At 40.8% G+C, this 19,346-nt stretch overlaps 1 protein-coding gene across 1 annotated transcript in view; it reads left to right on the top strand.

Annotated features, from left to right (window-relative positions):
- Positions 1–519: 519 nt before the first annotated feature.
- The window catches only part of REST (RE1 silencing transcription factor), an 82,096-nt gene continuing 63,269 nt past the window's right edge, over positions 520–19,346 (top strand). Inside the window, exon 1 of the mRNA XM_015068533.3 lies at positions 520–613. The gene's annotated coding sequence lies outside the window, so the exon portion shown is untranslated. The remainder of the gene's footprint in view (positions 614–19,346) is intronic.

Genomic DNA, 19,346 nt, shown 5'->3' with positions numbered 1-19,346 from the left:
GTGAATTGAGGTGTGCTGTAAGTATAAAATATACTCTGAATTTCAAAAACTTACTACAAAAGAAGGAACATAAAATATTTCCATAATTTTTATACGTGTTACATGTTGAAGTTACAACATTGTGGATATATAGAGTTAAATGAACTACATGATCACAATTAATTTCACTTGTATCTCTTCAGCTTTTTAAGTGTAGTTATTAGACATTTTAATTACACATGGGGCCCACTTTATATTTCTATTGGACAACACTGCTATAGACCAGAATTTCTTCAACTTTAAGGTGCAGATGAGTCACTCAGTAAAAGTGCGGATTCTGATGCAGGAAGCTCAAGGTAGGACCTGCGATTCTGCATTTCTCACAAGCTCTCAATGAAGCCAATGTTGCTGGTCCAGGTGGAGCACATTTGGGAGCAATGGTCTAGATGAGCGAAAGGGTGGGGGGGGGGGGTGGAGATCAGCATTAGAATCTTTGGCAACTCCTGTGTTTATGAGGTCATGAGTAAAAATTACAAAAGGCTCTGAAGTGGAGGAGGGGAGAGGTGGCCTGAAAAGGTCCTTAGAGAACTGGAATAGCATGTCGTTGGGGAAGCCATGATGGAAGCATGTCCAGGTAAAACCATCGACAACAGCACACGCTAAAGTCTAAACAGGGCCGGACTGGTTTCTCAATGAAGAGGCTACTGACGAATGTAGTGGGTACAGTTTCTGTGAGTAATGGATACTCAAAGCAGATTTCATAATATTGGGGGATAGTGAGTGAATAGAAGTGGAGCTCTTTTTTCCTACAAAGGGAGCTAAGGAAGCCGGCAGGGGCAAGTGAGGGAGTGGGGTGAGGTGGGGGAGGGGTTATGGAGATACTTGTTTGGTTTGGTTTTGCAGGAGTGAGACCTGAGTTGATGATTTATGCAGAAAGGGTGGGGCATGAGGGAGAAGTCAGCCCAGAGACTACTGGTGGCTTCGCTCCTAAATATACGAATGTGTTTACTGAATGTCAGCTGTGCGTCAGCTTCCGGAATAAATGACACAGCCTCAAGGTTCACAGATCCCACAGTCTTGGCTACTAAGGGACCTGTATGCCTCTCCTGTGAAACTTTGAGAAGGCAGTAAACCAAGCATGGATTAGTGATGAGCAATCTTTTCTACAAGAGGCATGATGTCTATGTATATAAGGTCCTCAATTTTTTTGAAATTATATTTAAACATTTTTTATTCCTCAATCACTGAAGGGTTCCATTTTTCTGCAAAAGTTCCACAATGTCACTAGTAGCAACCACTTCAGTATGAGAGGACAACACCAGTCTTTAAAGAAATGGTGAGTGAAAAGACACCATGTGGGGCTGGTGAAGGGATCAAGACACAGACACAGGGAAGAGATTTGGCATCAGGATTCACTCACAGATCAGGAACAACCAGAAATGCTAGCCCCTTGGAAAATTCTACATCTGGTGGCAACTGGAGTGGGGTGCTGCCCTCTTAGTGGCAGCGCGTGGGGGGATGTGGAGAAAAGTGGCAGCACGCAGGGCTGGAGTGAGGGGGAGCTGGGGAGCTGGTACCAGAGAGAAATGTCATCCTCTCCTATTTCCTCTCAGCCTGAAAACAGTTAAAAAAGAATACAAGTTTGGGCCCCACCCAGCCCATCTTCTGAATAAGCTCTTCAGTCCCTTAAATTGCTGTAGAGATTCCCAGAAGAGTTGAAGGTCAACCTTCCTTCAACTCTGTCCAGAGACCAGCCCACCTGGGGGTTTGTGTGACTATTGTCCCATTGTGTCTAATTGATATGCAAATATTCTAAAGCACAGCAATCAAAGAACCAGCCCCAGGGGAATAAACAAGCTTTAGACACAAAGACAATACCACTCCCCGTCCAGCTTTAAGAGTGCCTTCCGATCGCAGAATCAGCCCACTGAAGATTCTGGGGCTTCTCTAGCAACTTGTCTTCTCTGGGGCTTGACTGCCTCCTAGCTCTGACTTCTTCCTCCTACCTTTTTCCTCTCCCTTCCCAGGGGGGCAGTCTGAGCCATCTGAAAGCAGCCTGGCCCAAATAAAGGAAGAAGCATTCCAGTTCTTTCCTTCAGGGATGAGTGGTTTACCAGGCAGAGACGTGCGTTAAGAAGTGGCTCTTTGTAACACGTCTCTAGAGAAGGGCCTCCTAATGCTCCAGTACATCGAAGCCCAACAACTTGCCCCCTGTAATAGTTTTCTGACACCTAAATAATGAAGGCCCACGCACCTCAACAAGGTGATTTTAAAAACCTTTCTGTTTTCTTCAAACTTCCTTCCTGCAGCCATGACTAATAAGCTTCCTCCCCTCAGCCTCCTCCCCAACCTTCTAAGCTCAGCTTGGTCTCCCAAAACCCGCTCCAGCTTGCCAGCCTGGAGAAGCCCTGCCAAGCCTTGGCCCTTCCACGAAGCATGTCTGAAATTTCACATTCTCTGAAAGGCACACCTAGCTCTCATGAATGACTTCTTTCTCTTCACTCCTAGGGTTAGATGTGCAAAACCTCTTCACTTACACTCGTTCATTCAGGAAATGTTTATGAGGGCTTCTTGTGTGCCTGGAGGTTTTGTACAGCACACTAACAATTCCAAGACAAATGAAGTGGGCAGTCCCATTCCCCAAGGAGGAGACCAACCTTGGAAAACCAACCCAGACTTGGGGGTCCTGGTAAGGCTTTCCATAAGAGGAATGGGGAAGGGCATCCTAGGCAGGTGAGTAGGCCGACAAAGGCCTAGAGAAGGGTCCTGGCCTTGTTAAAAAAACACCAGCGGGTCAGCTGAACTGGAGGGCAAGGTCAGGCAGAGCAAGGGAAGGGTGGGATGAGGCTGAGTGGGGAGCAGGAACCAAAGCCAGAAGGATCTTTTGAGCTATGCTAAGGAATTTGGTCTTGATCCCTCAGAGATGATGGGCCATTGAAGAAATAACACTGGGGGCACCTGGCCGGCTCAGGTGGTGGAGCACGCAACTCTTGGTTTCGGGGTGATGGGTTCAAGCCCCATGTTGGGCATGGAGATTACTTTTAAAAATTTTTAAAAAAGGAAAGAACTCTGGTGTGGTAAATGCATTGGTTAGGGTGAGGGGGCCCAAGAGTGAAGGAGCCTCACACAGGGTCTGGCTCACAAAGAAACTGGACAAGGATGTCTTTCATGAAAAGGCAGGTGAAGTTTCCCAGGTGAGTGATGACTGAGGCCTAAGCTAAACAAATTGTCTTCAGAGAATTTATTTCTTCATTTGTGTGTGTTTGGTCTCTCTCTTCCATTGGAATGGAAGCTGTGAGGTAACATTTTTGTCTTGTTTACTGCTGATTATAAGCCCAGGACTTCTAGTAGTGCCTAGACCCTAAGAGGCACTCAGTAAATATGTGAATGAAGGAATGGAAGCTGCTGGCATATGATGTGACAGATGACTGATGGGGGGCAGGGACGAAGGGGGTAGAATTGCCTGTAATCCCTGCCCTAATGCCGTGACCCCAGAAATGAGGCACCCTTGAAGTTGGTGACTGTATTGGTTTCCTATTGCTGCTGTAACAAATGACCACAAATTTAGTGGCTTAAAAAAGCACAAATTTGTTTTCTTACACTTTTTTTTTTTTGGTTCAGCATCTCTGCAATATGGTGCTTCTTTTTTTTTTGTTTATGTTTATTTTTGAGAGAGAGAGAGTGGGAGGAAGAGAGGACCTCGAGTGGGGGAGGGGCTGAGAGAGAGAGAGACAGACAGACAGACAGAAGATCTGAAGCGAGCCCCGATGCCAGACTTGAACTCACCAACCATGAGATCATGACCTGAGCCAAAGTCGGATGCTTAACTGACTGAGCCATTATGGTGCCCCTTCTTACACTTCCTGAAGTCAGAAGTCTGAAATCAGTTTTCCTGAGCTAAAGGCAAGCTGTAGGCAGAGTGGCTCTTTTTGGTGCTGTATGGCAGAATCCATTTTCTTGCCCTTTCTAATTTCTCAAGGCTGCCTTCATCCTTAACTCCGGACTCCTTCCTTGAATCACTCCAACCTCTTGCTTCCACCCTCAGGTCTCCTACTTGATCTTTTCTACTCAAATCCCCTCTGGCTCCCTGTCATAAGGGCACTTGTGATTACAGTTAGTGCCTGCCTGAATAATCTGGGATAATCTCTGTTTAATCACATCTGTAAAATCTTTTTTGCCATACGAGGTAACATTCACAGGTTCTGGACATTAGGATTTGGGTATCTTTGGGCACCAGCACTCAGCCGACCATAGTGACCAGCACATGAGGTAGTTGCTGAGCGCTTGCACGAGACTGCTTAGAGGTTGGGAGGACTGAACCACTTCACCTGAGAGGCAAGGAAACACAGTGGTTAGGAGCATAATCTGGGGCTAAACTGCCCAAATGCAAAGCTCTGCTATTCACTAGCTGTGTGACCTTGGGTAAGTTACTTAACTTCTCTGTGCTTTAGTTCCCTCATCTGTAAAATGGAGATAATAACTACCCCATAAGGTTTCTGGGATAAGTTAATGCCAAAAAAAAAAAAAAAAAAAAAAAGCATGTGGTAGACTAGTGCCAGTCACACGGTAAGTGTTAACTATTTGAGATAGCCCACAGGGAAAACGTGGAGCTGCCCTGATCCCACTACTCAATTCAAGGTTTCTTAGCAGCTCAACCCTGAAGAAGCAAACTACACTGGGAATCTGAACTCTCTCCCATGCAGGGGAGACCAAATGCCTTGGGAGTGGTAAAGCATGACTCCACATTGTTACTCAAAACTCTCCCATTGATTCTCTGTCTTCAGTGTCAGCAACTCTCAATTTTAGAGCATCTTTCTGCAAGTTTCCTAAAAGCAAAGGGGTAAGGAGCTCCCATTTTCTTATATCCCCTTCCACTTGTTCAGTATGAGTTCCAATCCTGGCAAATTATTGTTCTGGGCCTTAATTTCCTCACGTGTAAAATAATAATAAAAGTCAACATTAAAATAGCACTTACTAGGGGCCCCTGGGTGGCTCAGTCAGTTAAGTGTCTGACCTCGGCTCAGGTCATGATCTCACGGTTTGTGAGTGCGAGTCTCACATCTGGCTCTGTGCTGACAGCTCGGAGCCTGGAGCCTGCTTAGGATTCTGTGTCTCCCTCTCTCTGCCCCTCCCCCGCTCACTCTCCGTCTCTCTCTCCTTCAAAACTAATTAAACATTAAAAAAATTTTTTGAAATAAAATAAAATAGCACTTACTGTATGCCAGTATGCTGACCTAAGCACTTCATTTGGATTCATGTAATCTTCACAGCAAACCTACATTAAAGGAACTGTTGTTATCTCCATTTTAAAGATAAGGGAAATTGAGGGCCAGAGTCCTCTGAAGGAACAGTCTTGCTAGGAAGTTGGCATTGGTACCTCTGCTGTGGAACACTTGGTGTAGCTGGGGGTGAGGGGAGGGCATTGTAAAGAATCATTCCTCAGCCATCCTTACTTCTTTAGGGATTTAGGTCGCTAAATCCTAGGCCCTTCCTGGATAGGGTGAGCCTGGGTCATGTGCTCACATGTGCCCAAATTCATCAGGAATTGAGGACAAACCATACCTGGCTCCTTTCAACACCTCTGATAGAGGCTGAGCCACATCTCCAACCAAAGCTCAAACAATGGGTGACTTGTCCCTTTGTTGTGTGACAAATTACCCCAAATCATACCAACTTAAGACAGCAAACATTATCTCACAGTTTCTGTGGGTCAAGAATCCAGATACATCTTTGCTGGGTCCTTCATTTCAGCTCAGGTTCTCTCACAAGGAAGCAATTATGTTGTCAGCCAGGACAGATCCTCAGTCGTCTCAAGGCTCAACTAGGGGAGGATCCACTTCCAAGCTCACTTGTGTGGCCGTTGTCAGAGCTCAGGTCTTTGTTGGCTGTTAGCCAGTGTTCAGTTCCCTGATACATAGGCTTTTCCATTGGTCTATTTATACCATGGCAGCCCTTCCCCCAGAGTGAAGGCTGAGAGAGAGGAATGCCAATATGCCTTCTCAATGCAATATTTAGGAGGAAAGCAGAGAAGAGCAGGAAGAAGGAGTTAAGTTAGGAGGTAAGGGCAACCCAAAGGGCTGGTGAAATGGCTTGATCTTCAGTGTTTTTATTTTGTTTTTCCATATGTTTGGCAGATAGATTCCATATGGAAAACATATATATAACTTAAAACTAAAGGAAAAATAACATAAAATTCAGGAATCCACCATGTAGCAAGAAATGAACAAATTCTCGATATAAAAAACATGCACCCATAATTTTAAAATGGATAAAACTGAAGAAGTCTAACAGTTGCCATGAAATACAAGATCATTGGAACAGATGGAAATCGCCAATGATACTATACAGCAGGTAGAGAAAGCAAAGTTAACCCCTGGAAAAAATGAGTCAGTTTGAAACCTATAAGATTGTGGCATACATTTTAATGGATAAAAGTTGTACCATCCTGTTTCTGTGTTGGGGCTCCCAATTAAAGATACTCTAGGGAGTTATCTTTGTGTATGTAATTACTTTCCACATACCCCGAGACCTGCACTAGTGAATCTCAAATGCTTTTGACTTGGACAAAGAGTAAAAAATACACTTTTATACCACAACTAATGTGTACACATTCACACACACGTATCTGAAGTACAAGTTTTATGAAAACAACACTTATCCTTATTATATTTTATTAATAACATGTATTCCACTCTGATTTTTATATTCTATGTTATTTTAAAATTCTGGTCAAGATTCACTACACAGATTTCATAACCATTGATAGGTTGTGACATGCAGATTGAAAAATACTGCTTTGTAAGATTTTCACCCAATTTCACCCTCAATTACAGAGAATAGGATAAAGCCACAAAGCCTATATTTATATCATTTGACTTCCCCATAGGGAAAAGGAAGGGACTCATGTATGAAATAAACATTTTCTTTTAGTAATTTTAATAATTTATAAAGTTGAATCAAGTACTTTCCTTTCTTCTTTCTTCCTTCCTCCCTCCTTCTCTCTCTCTCTTTCCTCCTTCCTTTTCTTCCTTTTCTTTCTTTTCTTTCTTTCTTTCTTTCTTTCTTTCTTTCTTTCTTTCTTTCTTTCTTTCTTTCTTTCCAGTCAAGTACTTTTTTCTTTCTTTCTTCTTTCCTTTGCCCAGTAAAGGCAGGCAAAGCTTTATTGGAGCTATTGCTCAAGCTGAAGAGACACAGTACCAACAGAGAGTAGACCTACCTCTCAACCAAGTACTTTACAATCTTTTTCTAGGGCCACCTGGGTGGCTCAGTCAGCTAAGTGTCTGACTTCAGCTCAGGTCATGATCTCATGGTTTGTAAGTTGAAGCGTGGCATCAGACTCCCTGCTGTCATTGCAGAGCCCGCTTCAGATCCACAGTCTGCCCCTCCCCTGCTCTCTCTCTCTCTCAAAAATAAACAAAAAATAAAATAAAAATTTTCTGTATCTGTGCTTATTTTCCCATCTTCATTTTTATTTTGTATATTCATGTTTTCTTCTTTTTTATTATTTTTATTAATGCTTATTTATTTTGAGAGAGAGAGTGAGTGAATGTGTGTGCAAGTAGAGAAGGGGCAGAGAGAGAGAAAGAGAAAGAATCCCAAGCAGGCTCCCCACTGTCAGTGCAGAGCCTGACATGGGACTCAATCTCACTATGAGATCAAGACCTGAACCAAAATCAAGAGTTGGATGCTTAACTGGCCAAACCACCCAGGTGCCCCTCTTCTTTTTTATTTCTTGGGTAAGTTAGTAGTTTACTGCATTTCAGAGAGTTGGTTCTTGGATTTATTTTTCAGTTCTACAATTTTTTAAATCTCTAATTTGTTGATTTTTGGATTTGATCTTTGCTTTCCTTTTTTAAAAAAATTTTTTTAAATGTTTATTTATTTTTGAAAGAGAGAGAGAGAGAGAGCACTCAAGGGGGAGGGGCAGAAAGAGAGAGAGACACAAAATCTGAAGCAGGCTCCAGTCTCCGAGCTGTCAGCACAGAGCTGGATGTGAGACTCACACTCCCAAACCATGAGATCATGACCTGAGCTGAAGTCGGATGCTTAACCGACTGAGCCACCCAGGCACCCAATCTTTGCTTTCCTTATGTTTATTCTGGTTTTAACAATGTTTTTATACTCAGTGCTTAATTTGTTTAATTTTTCTTATTGTATTAGTTGCCTATTACTAATTATTGTTAATAAATTACCCTAAAACTTGGTGATGTAAAACAACATACTTTAAAAAAAATCAAATTAGGGGCGCCTGGGTGGCTCAGTCGGTTAAGCGGCCAACTTTGGCTCAGGTCATGATCTCGCGGTCTGTGAGTTCGAGCCCCGCGTCGGGCTCTGTGCTGACAGCTCAGAGCCTGGAGCCTGTTTCAGATTCTGTGTCTCCCTCTCTCTGACCCTCCCCTGTTCATGCTCTGTCTCTCCCTGTCTCAAAAATAAATAAAACGTTAAAAAAAATTAAAAAAAAATCAAATTATAGTTGACACACACTGGTACATTCATCTCAGGTGTACAACATAGTGATATGACACTCTGTATGTCATGCTGTGTTCACCACAAGTGTAGCTTCCATCTGTGACCATACAACACTTACAATTTCATTGACTGTATGCATTGTTGCTGTACCTTTCATCCCTGTGACTTATTCATTCCATAATTGTAAGCCTATACCTACTACTCCCCTCATTCCTTTTTGCCCATCCTCCCATACCCTCTTTCCCTCTGACAATCATCTGTTTCTTCTCTGTATGTATGGGTCTGTTTCTGCTTTTTGTTTGTTCATGTGTTTTGTTTTTTAGACTCCACATATAAATGAAATCATATAGTATTTGCCTTTCTCTGACTCATTTCACTTAGCATGATACCCTCTAGGTCCACCTATGTTGTCACAAATGGCAAGATTTCATTATTTTTTATGGCTGAGTAATATCCATTGTTTTTATATATACCACATATTCTTTCTTTTAAAGTAGCTGCATGCCTAATGTGGGGTTTGAACTCACAGCCCCAGGATTGAGAATCTCATGTTCTACCAATTGAGCCAGCCAGGCATCCCTACATACTGCATATTCTTTGTCCATTCATACATGTGTAGAATGGCAAAAAAATGAGTTGGTTGTTGTTCTTGTTCCTATCTGAGGTTGAATAAGGTGACATTCTGCCTTCTTATTCCACATTTTTGTGTGGCTGTTTATCTATTTACTTGTGATTTCACTGTTTATACCCTTACATTAAGTGCTGAGGTGCTGCCTAATGTTCCTAAGTGCAAGAATGTTGTGATGTACCTTAAGGAAAAATTACATGTGTTAGATTAGCTTTATTTAGACATGAGTTATAGTGCTGTTGGGCATGACTTCAATGTTAATCTATTAACAATATATAATAAACAACCTGTTTTTAAGCAAAACACCCATAAACAAAGTTATGCATTGATTATTTGACAAAAATATTGTGACCAGAGGGCCACAGGAAGCTAACTCTATATTTTCCATAGGAGCAGTGGTTCAGTATTTGTTAGATTAGTGTTTGAGGTCAGTTTATAGAAGTTACAAATGCTAATACTAATACTACTACTATTAAATAAGATACATTAAATAAATATACATTATTATTAAATAACGTGAATCAATCTATATTAGTCTTTGTATTTAAAACTGTGACTTTTCTTTCAAGGTGGGCTTTATATATGCATCTCAGAATTCTGATATGTAGAGCATGTCTATTGTTAAGCTATTATCTGTCAAATCCAAATCCAGAAAGAATTGCTTTTCCAAGTACTTTGAGTCTTACATGCTAGTGGTTTTGAATCCTCCATGCTGGACTTTGTGAGGTGGGGCTGGAACTCTACAAGCTGTATTCCTTCTGTGTCAGCTGGCTGCTTTTAGGTTCTACCAGTAGGAGATACTAGAGGGGGGTCTTGAAGGCAGGAGAAGGAAACTCAAACTTCAGCCATCAATGCCTTTTTACTATGGTGGTAGCAACAGCAGCTGGTTTTAGCCTCCAGATTCTTTTCCCATGCTCCCTGAACCAGCCCCACTGTACCCCCTCAAAGGCCTGAGTCTCAGCTCGGTGGGACCTCTGTCAGAGCATGGCAGCTGCTACCTGCAGGCATTACCTTGAAGTTACCTCAGTGTCCCTTTCCTTCTTTCTGTCCTTTAAGATCTGTCTAAAGTGCTTTAATTTCAAAATTAAATCTTCTCTGTTGAACCACCTATTAGGGTGTCCATTTTCCTGGAAACTAAGTGACACATAGAGATTCTGTAACTTTTTTCTTTAAGTTTATTTATTTATTTTGAGAGAGGCAGAGAGACAGTGCAAGCAGGGGAGGGGCAGAGAGAGAGGCAGACAGAGGATCCGAAGCAGGGTCTGTGCTGACAGCAGACAGCCCAATATAGGGCTTGAATTCATAAACTGTGAGATCATGACCCAAGACAAAGTCAGATGCTTAACTGCTTAACTGACTGAGCCACCCAGGCACCCCTCTTCTTCTTCTTTATTTTTTATAATTTCAAATTTATAGAAATATTGCAAGATTAGTACACAGAAATCCTGGATACCCTAATACCCTTTGCTGAAATCCATCAATCTTTTTTCATAGAGGTGAAATTCACATAATATAAAATTAACTATTTCACTTACTTATTTATTAAAGTTTATTTATGTTTGGGGGGACAGAGAGAGAGAGAGAGAGAGAGAGAGAGAATCCCAAGCGGGCTCCATGCTCTCAGCATACAGCTCAGTGTGGGGCTTGAACCCATGAACCACGAGATCATGACCTGAAACAAAATCAAGAGTCAGACCCTTAACTAACTGAGCCACCCAGGAACCCTAAAATTATCCATTTTAAAGTGAACAATTAAGTTGCAATCAGTACATTCACAAAAAATCTATCAATTTTTGACATTTTGCCACATTTGCTTTATAATTCACTGTCTCTATAGATGTATATCAATGCATGCATAATTATGCATAATTTTTTATCAACCATTTGAGAGTAAATTGCATATATGACTCTCCTTTACTACACCTCTTACTACAATTACATGTACTTCTGAAGAACAACATTTCATTTTTTTAAGATTTTTCTTTTTTTAATGTAATCTCTACACCCAACATGGGGCTTGAACTCACAACCCCAAGATCAAGAGTTGCATGCTCTACCTACTAAGCCAGCCAGGCACCCCTGGAGGACAACATTTCATACAAAACTATTGGTACATTACTTTAATCTAATCTATAATCCATAGTCTCATTTTGTGAATTGTTCCAATAATGTTCTTTATAATATTGTTTTTCCTGTTAGTGCAAGACCCAGTCCAGGAAGACATTTAATTGAATTTAGTTGTCATGTCTGTTTAGTCTCTTTTAATGTGAAATAACCCGTGTTTCACAGCACTGACATTTTTAAAAGAATACAGGTCAGATGGGCCTCATGTGTGGCTTAGTCATTGAGCAATGGACACTTGGTCTCAGATCATGATCTCACAGTTCTTGAGTTTGAGCCCTGTGTGGGGCTCTGTGCTGGTTGGCATAGAAACTGCTTGGGATTCTGTCTCTCCCTCTCAAAGTAAGTAAATAAACTTAAAAAAAAAAAAAAGAATATAGATCAGTTCTTCAGTTTGGGTTTACTTCTGATTACAGCCTGGTTTTACATTGCCATAAGTGATTTGTGACCTTTTCAGGGTATCACAAGATATCTTTCTGCCTCTATGACGATATTAATTTCAATCATCCAGTCAAGGTGTTGCCCAGTTTCTTCACTGTATACTCATGTGCTCCTTACAACTAATAAACAATATATGAAGAGACACTTTGAAACCATGAAAATATCTAGAAATTTCATAATATTTGTCTTCTATATAGTTTGCAGTTTAGTCTTGGATATTCTGTTGGATTTTTCTTTGATTCAAAGTTATTGTAGGGGTACCTGGGTGGCTCAGTTGGTAAGTGTCCAACTCTTGGTTTTGATCTCATGGTTTGTGAGTTCAAGCCCCATCTTAGGCTCTGCACTATCAGTGCTTGAGATTCTCTCTCTCTTCCTTTCTTTCTGCCCACCCCCCACTGGCTCACTCTCATTTTCTCTCTCTCTCAAAATAAATAAATAAACTTAAAAAAAACCACAACAGGACATCTGGATGGCTCAGGTGGTTAAGTGTCCAGCTTCAGTTCAGGTCATGATCTTGCTTTTCATGGGTTTGAGCCCCACGTTGGGCTCTGTACTGACAGCTCAGAGCCTGGAGCCTGCTTTAGATTCTGTGTCTCCCTCTCTCTCTGCCCCTCCCCTACTCATACTCTGTTTCTCTCTCTCTCTCTCAAAAATAAATAAACATTAAAAAAATTTTTTGATAAAAAATAAAATTAAACTAAAAACAAACAAACAAAGTTATTGTAAAGAGAGCTTTCAACTGTCCAGATCTTATGGTGCAACATACAACTCCACAATTTCTGTTATTTATTATCTTTTAAAGGAAAAAGAAATATTATTAAACTATTATTCTTATTTTGTGATGTGTTTTAATTCTCAGCCTTTTCAATTAAAACATCATCCTTTAATGTTGTTGATATAGTTCAAAACTTGAAAGATGCAAAAAGCATACAAGGAAGTCTTTTTTTCACCAGCTACCCAGTTCTCTCAAATAACCAAAGTTACAAGTTTCTCTGTGTCCTTCCAGAGCTAGTTTCTGCATATAAAGCAAAAACATATGTACACCCTATACAAATTAACTTTTGCCTATACTTGCACCACCGTTATACATTTGGCTTTTTTCATTTACAATATATCCTAGAGGGGTGCCTGGGTGGCTCAGTGGGTTGAGCAGCTTACTCTTGATTTCAGCTCAGGTCACTTCACAGTTCATGAGTTTGAGCCCCTCGTCCAGCTCTGCACTGATAGTGTGGAGCCTGCTTGGGATTGTCTCTCTCTCTCTCCTTCTCTCTCTGCCCCTCCTGCTCTCTCTCTCAAAATAAATAAATAAACCTTAAAAACAAAAAAAAACCCAACCCCCCCAAAAAAAACCAATACAATAAAACCTTGGATTATGAGTAACTTGTTCTGTAAGTGTTCCACAAGACGAGCAAACATTACTAATAAATTTTGACTTGATAAATGAGTGATGTCTTGCAATATGAGTAGTATATGATACTGAATGTCACATGATCACAATTGAGCCAAAGGTTCTTGAAATCCACTTTGATATACAAGTGCTCTGGATTACAAGCATGTTTCCGGAATGAATTATGCTCAGAAGCCAAGGTTTTACTATATATCTTAGAGATTATTAAATATTAGTACATTAAATATTAGCTTCCTTTTTCATCCTGATGGCTGCATATTATTGCATTGTTTATGTGTACTGTGATTTACTCAGCTAGTCCTCTTGACATTTCAGTTGTTTCTATCCTTTTGCCTTTATATAAACTATGGTGCAGAATAACCATGTTCATATATCAGTACATGTGCAAGTATATATATAATATAAATTCCTGGATGTGGTATTTCTGAGTCAAAAAGTATGTAATTTTGTGCTGCAATTTTGATAAATGTTGCCAATGTATGCTTCATCAAGATTCCAAGAAGATTATACCAGTTTACAGGGAATGAGTCTTAGCACAATTGTTCCTTTATATGCAATAACTGAAAAAGGAAACTTGAAAATAGTATCAATCCAAGAAGATTCTAAAGGAGTGGCTTTTCCAAAAATGATACATATATTCAATATTGCAAAATATAATAATTAGGATTCAAAAAACTTACCTCCTAGATAAGGCTGGAATTTTAGCTTAATTCTTGTACTTGCAAAGACTGTTGTTTGTCCCAATCTGAAGTCTTGCTATTTGGCTTACTTTTTACTTTACTGATGTGCATATTTCCAGGCCTGCTTTAAACAACTGAGTACAAACTCAGGAAGGTAGCAAATAGTTCAGCTGTTTAACAGACATGAGCCTGGCAAAGGGGAAGAGGAAAAAGGGCTTTCAGCTAAACCTCTCCTGTAGGCTTTTACTGTCCCTGAGGCATTTTCCTTGCCCAAATAAGAAGGAAAATTATTTTCCAGTCTTAAATCGAATGCCAAAATTATTCTTGGAATTGCTCCCTTAATCTGTCAGTTTCATTTTTCCCATGGAGGCGTGATCAGGGTGGCCAAAACTTCCCAGTCAAAATCAGGAATGGAACTTGATTGCTCCTACAGACAGCTACTTTGGAAAAACTCCTTGCAAGGTGATTTTAATAGTGATTACAAACATCAGAGATCTGATAGTGGGATCTGAGGCTCTAACTGTAGAGGTGACTTCAGTCTTTCTACAGTGTAGTGGCTAACAGAGATATAAAGGAGTCAATCATTTCCAGCAAAGAGAAGACTAAGGAATCAGATTCAAGGGCTCATCAGTGTTGATCTCTAGCTCATTTCTTAAGTTCTTCATTTTCATTCTCTTTCCAAGTCTGGTCAAGTCAAGAGTATGGACTTTGGAGCCAGACCCACCTCAGCTCACATCCAAGCTGTGTCCCTTGCTGTGTTGGGAACACAAGTGAGTTAGTTAGCCTCCCAGAGACAAAGGGTCCTCACCAATAAATATGGGATCCCACTACCTTCTTTGTAGGGTCAGTGTGAGGATTAATGGAAGTCAAGTGCATGGGCACAGTGCCTAGCACAGTCTTGACAAAAAGTGTGGATGTTTATTTCTTTCCTATTATCTCCCTTCTACCCCTCTGACCAATGGCTTGAAACTCATTCTTTCAGAGCTTATAGTCTTGCAAGCATTAGGTTAAAAAAGAAACATTATAGTAAGGCAATCAGTGGAAACACCAGACTTCACCTGGGCCTAAATTAGAATTTGGAAATTAAAAAAATATCCATTCCTTTCTAGGTGGTAAGATTTCAAGCCTTAGGAAATGTATTTTTCAGTATTGACAGGTGCACTGTTAGAAAATCCACACCTTTGGGGGCAAATGTGCCAGATTTTGTAATCAAGTCAAAACTATAGCTTATATTTAAACATTTCACAATCTTGTAAAGCAATTTAAATACAAACGGAGTTTTTACAAAAGTCAAGTTCAAGTTTCTCCTCTCTTTCCTCTCCCTGAGGAATATAAAACCTCTCAAGAATAGGGAATGGTTTTACCATAGATGGAGACTTTGGAAATTCTCTGAAACAAATGGTTTGCAGATTTTATAAATGCAAATATACAGTAGTGAATTATTTTACTCTAAACTCTTTATTTCCAGATATTTAACAGGGACCAAGTTATTTAACCACAGCAGCAAGATAGGCTAGCTGTTCATCAGACCTGTTTCCTTCTCATACTAGGCATGCAGCTAGACTGTCTTTCCCAGCCTCCCTTACAGTTAAGTACACCAAGTGGAATGTGGTCAAAAGTTATATGGAGCACTTCCAGGCCTGGCCCGTTAAAACTCCCATGCATCACCCTCCATGCCCTTGAACCCTCCCAGCTGACAGGAATGGAGATGACTCCCAAGGCAATCTTGGAAGCCACATTTTTAATATGGAAGGAGCGTGAATCCCTGAATCACTACTTAGAGAAGAACCATGCAACCAAGAACATCTTCATTAGACTATTTTATGGGTAAGAAATAAGCTTTTTTGTATTAAACCAGTGAGATTTTAAGGGATTTATCTCTTACAGCAGCTAGTATTGCCAGTGTAGTCTTAAACACAAAATGTCATCTCAAAGTCCTCAAATGTCTTTATACCAGTCTCCTTCTCTCCTTCCTTCTCATCCTCCCTTCCTTCCTTCCTTCCTTCCTCCCTTCCCTCCTTCCTACTTTCCATTTTTCCTTACCCAGTGTGCATCCAGTACACTCCTTCTAGGCTCTATTCTAGGCATTGGGGATGTTGAGTAAACAAAGCAAACAATTTTTGCCCTTGTGAAGCTCACACTATAATGGAGGAAATAGGGGCGCCTGGGTAGCTCCGTCGGTTAAGCGTCCGACTTCGGCTCAGGTCATGGTCTCACAGTCCATGGGTTTGAGCCCTGCATTGGGCTCTGTGCTGACAGCTCAGAGCCCAGAGCCTGCTTCGGATTCTGTGTCTTCCTCTCTCTACCCCTCCCCTGCTCATGGTATGCCTCTCTCTCTCAAAAATAAATAAACATTAAAAAAGTTTCATAGGAGGAGACAGGCAATAAACAAGTAAATAATATGGTTACAAGCATTGATAATTGCCTAGAAAAAAAAAACTAAAGAATAATAAAATGAGTGAGACAGTGGCCAGGAGGATCTTTTAGACAAGGTTAGGAAAGGCCTTTTGAGGAGGTGGAACTGAGCAGTGATGTGAATGATACAAAGAAGCTAATCATACAAAGATCCAAAGACACAAAGATCTTAATCATTTCTCTAAAAGCAGTGATTTGTAGAAGGGAACAAAACATAAAAACAGTACAAAAAGAAATAGTGAAATGACTCAACTTGGTCAAAGATGAATCAAAGGGAGATGAAACTCAAACCCCAGATTCATGTGTTTCTAACCTGATGTTGCCCTTGACCAAGAATCTTCAGCATCTTCGGTAAGCCCTTTCTTCCACTCTTGGTTGACTAGTTTCATACTTCACAGTCCTTCAATTTTTTGCCCATATATTCAGGCAACTCAGAAAATATAGTAATATGTCAGGCTCCATCCTTAGACATTTCTAACCCATCTAAATTAACTTAACTGTGGGAACTCCAACAGGTTATTTAACTCTCCAGTCCTAAATTGCCTCATCTTTCAAAATGGAGAGAATCCTAGCAACTAAGTTACTTCATAGGCTTGTTCTGATAATAGATGAGACTGTAAATGTAAAATGCTAGCACAGAGTGCCAAAGAAATATTTTTAAGGTGGAGACTCGTTAGCTCAGCCGTTAGAGCATGTGACTCTTGATCTCAGGGTCATGAATTCAAACACCATGTTGGGCCTAGAGCTTGCTAAAAAAGAAAAGAAAAGAAAAATGTATGTACTTTTAAAGTTTATTTATTTTTGAGATAGAGAAAGAGAGCATGCATGTACACAGGAGGGGCAGAAAGAGAATCCCAAGCAGGCTCCACAATGTCAGTGCAGAACCTGACGAAGGGCTCAATCCCATGCACTGAGAGATCATGACCTGAGTCCAAATCAAGAGTTGGATGCTTAACTGACTGAGCCACCCGGGCATCCCCGAAAAATGAAATATATTTAAGGTTAAATTAACTTACAGCATGCCATTCAAAGACTATCTATCAAATTCCCAAGTCCATGTTCTTAAAACGCCAAGATATTTCTGTCTTCTTTAGGGTCGCACTCCAATTCAATCCTCATCTGAAGGGAAAGGATAATATTCCCCACAGCCTTTGTAGTCAGGAACAGCCAGCAGTTGACTCTGATAGGCAGGAGGCTTTGTGTTGGGGATGTTTATTTATGAACCTGAGATACCCATTTGGCTGTCTGAGGAAAGATCACCATCGGCCACTATCCCATACAGCTTCCAAAGGGCACCATTTACATAGAACTGTGAGTTGTACTCTGTTTGTGGGTTGAGAAATCAATTTGTAGGCTATGGCCAGAATCTTTTAAAATTTTTATTGAAGTATAACCTATAAGCATAAAAGTGCACACATCAAAAGTATAGAGCCCAATTAATTTTTATAAAATTTATAAAATTTTATAAAATAGGCACACCATGTAGCCAGCCTGACCTGAAGAAATAGAATATCACTAACATCTCAGAAACACTCCTCTTCTGCCTTCCTAGCCACTACATCCCTCCAAAACTAACCACTAGCCTGATTTCTACACTAGCTATAGTTTTGCCTTAAAAAATAAATTTTTATTTTTAAGTAATCTCCACGCCCAACATGGGATTTGAACTCACAACTCCAAGATCAAGAGTCACATGCTCTACTGACTGAGCCAGCCAGTTGGCCCAAGTTTTGCCTTTTTGAAGTTTCATACAGATAAAATCATATGGTATGTAATTCTTTTGTATTTGACTTCTTTTGCTCAACATTATATATTTATGAAATTCATCAGTGTTGTTGTGTGTATCAATAGTTCTCATTGCCCTAGAATATTCTATATGAATATACTGCAATTTATCCATTCTACTCTTAATAGACATTTGGGTTGTTTTCAAGTTTGGGCCATTAAAGATAGTAGTATTAAAAAATGGCCATTTATCAGGGCACCTGAGTGGCTCAGTTGGTTGAGCGTCCGACTTCAGCTCAGGTCATGATCTCACAGTTCGTGAGCTCGAGCCCCGCGTCGTGCTCTGTGCTGACAGCTCAGAGCCTGGAGCTTGCTTCAGATTCTGTGTCTCCCTCTCTCTCTGGCCCTCCCCGTCTCATCCTCTGTCTCTCTCTGTCTCAAAAATAAATAAACATTAAAAAAAAAAGGGCATGTATCATGCTCACAGATTCTGTGAGTCAGGGATTTGGAAGGGGCACTGTGGGGATGGCTTATCTGTGCTCCAGGGAGGTATGGGGCTCTGGGTGAAAAGACTCAGTGGTTGGAGGTAAATTGACAGGAGCACTGGCACGTGTCTGGCGCCTGGGCTGGGAAGACTCTTAGGACTAAGTAGGTCAGTTAGGTCACCTATATGTGGATTCTTCTGGTTGATGGGCTTCCTTATAGCATGGTAGCCTCAGGACAGTTGGATTTCTTACAGGGTAGCTCAGTTCCAAGCATGAGGGTCCCCAGGAGCAAGGTAGAAACTGCATGGATTTTTCTGATAGGAGACGTTAAATGGTTCTTCCTCCACCCATCTTAGTTGATTGGCTGGGGCCTTGTAAATTAGATTGACAGAAAACCAGCTTAACATGAGAAAAACAGTTTATTAATATGTGCATTACACACACACACACACACACACACACACACACACACACGGGAACACTCAGTGATGAGTAACACAAAAGGTGGTTATTCTTAACAAAAGGTGTTATTCTTAACAAAAGAATAATAAAGGTTTAGAGAAATGACAAAGCAGATGAAAGGGACTTCAAGTTTTTAGGATGACAAATTGTGGGAAGGGAAATATATGGGAGAACTAATGGGAAGTAAGGCTTGGGTTAGCAAGTTTCTTTTAAATTTTTTTTTAATGTTTATTTATTTTTGAGAGACAGAGGGAGACAGAGCACAGTGGGGGAGGGCAGAGAGAGAGGGAGACTCAGAAGCAGGCTCCCGGCTCTGAGCCGCCAGCACAGAGCCCAACACAGGGCTCCAACTCGCAAACTGTGAGATCATGACCTGAGCCGCAGTCAGACGATTAACCGACTGAGTCACCCAGGCGCCCCTAGCAAGGTTTTTATTTATTTATTTATTTATTTGTTTGTTTGTTTGTTTGTTTGATTTTTTTTTTTTTTTGAGAGAGAGAGAAAGCACAGGCAAGGTGGGGAGGGGCAGAGTG

Source organism: Acinonyx jubatus, chromosome B1 (genome assembly GCF_027475565.1).
Source record: "Acinonyx jubatus isolate Ajub_Pintada_27869175 chromosome B1, VMU_Ajub_asm_v1.0, whole genome shotgun sequence".
Lineage (NCBI taxonomy): Eukaryota > Metazoa > Chordata > Mammalia > Carnivora > Felidae > Acinonyx > Acinonyx jubatus.
This window is presented reverse-complemented; position numbering and strand designations above follow the sequence as displayed.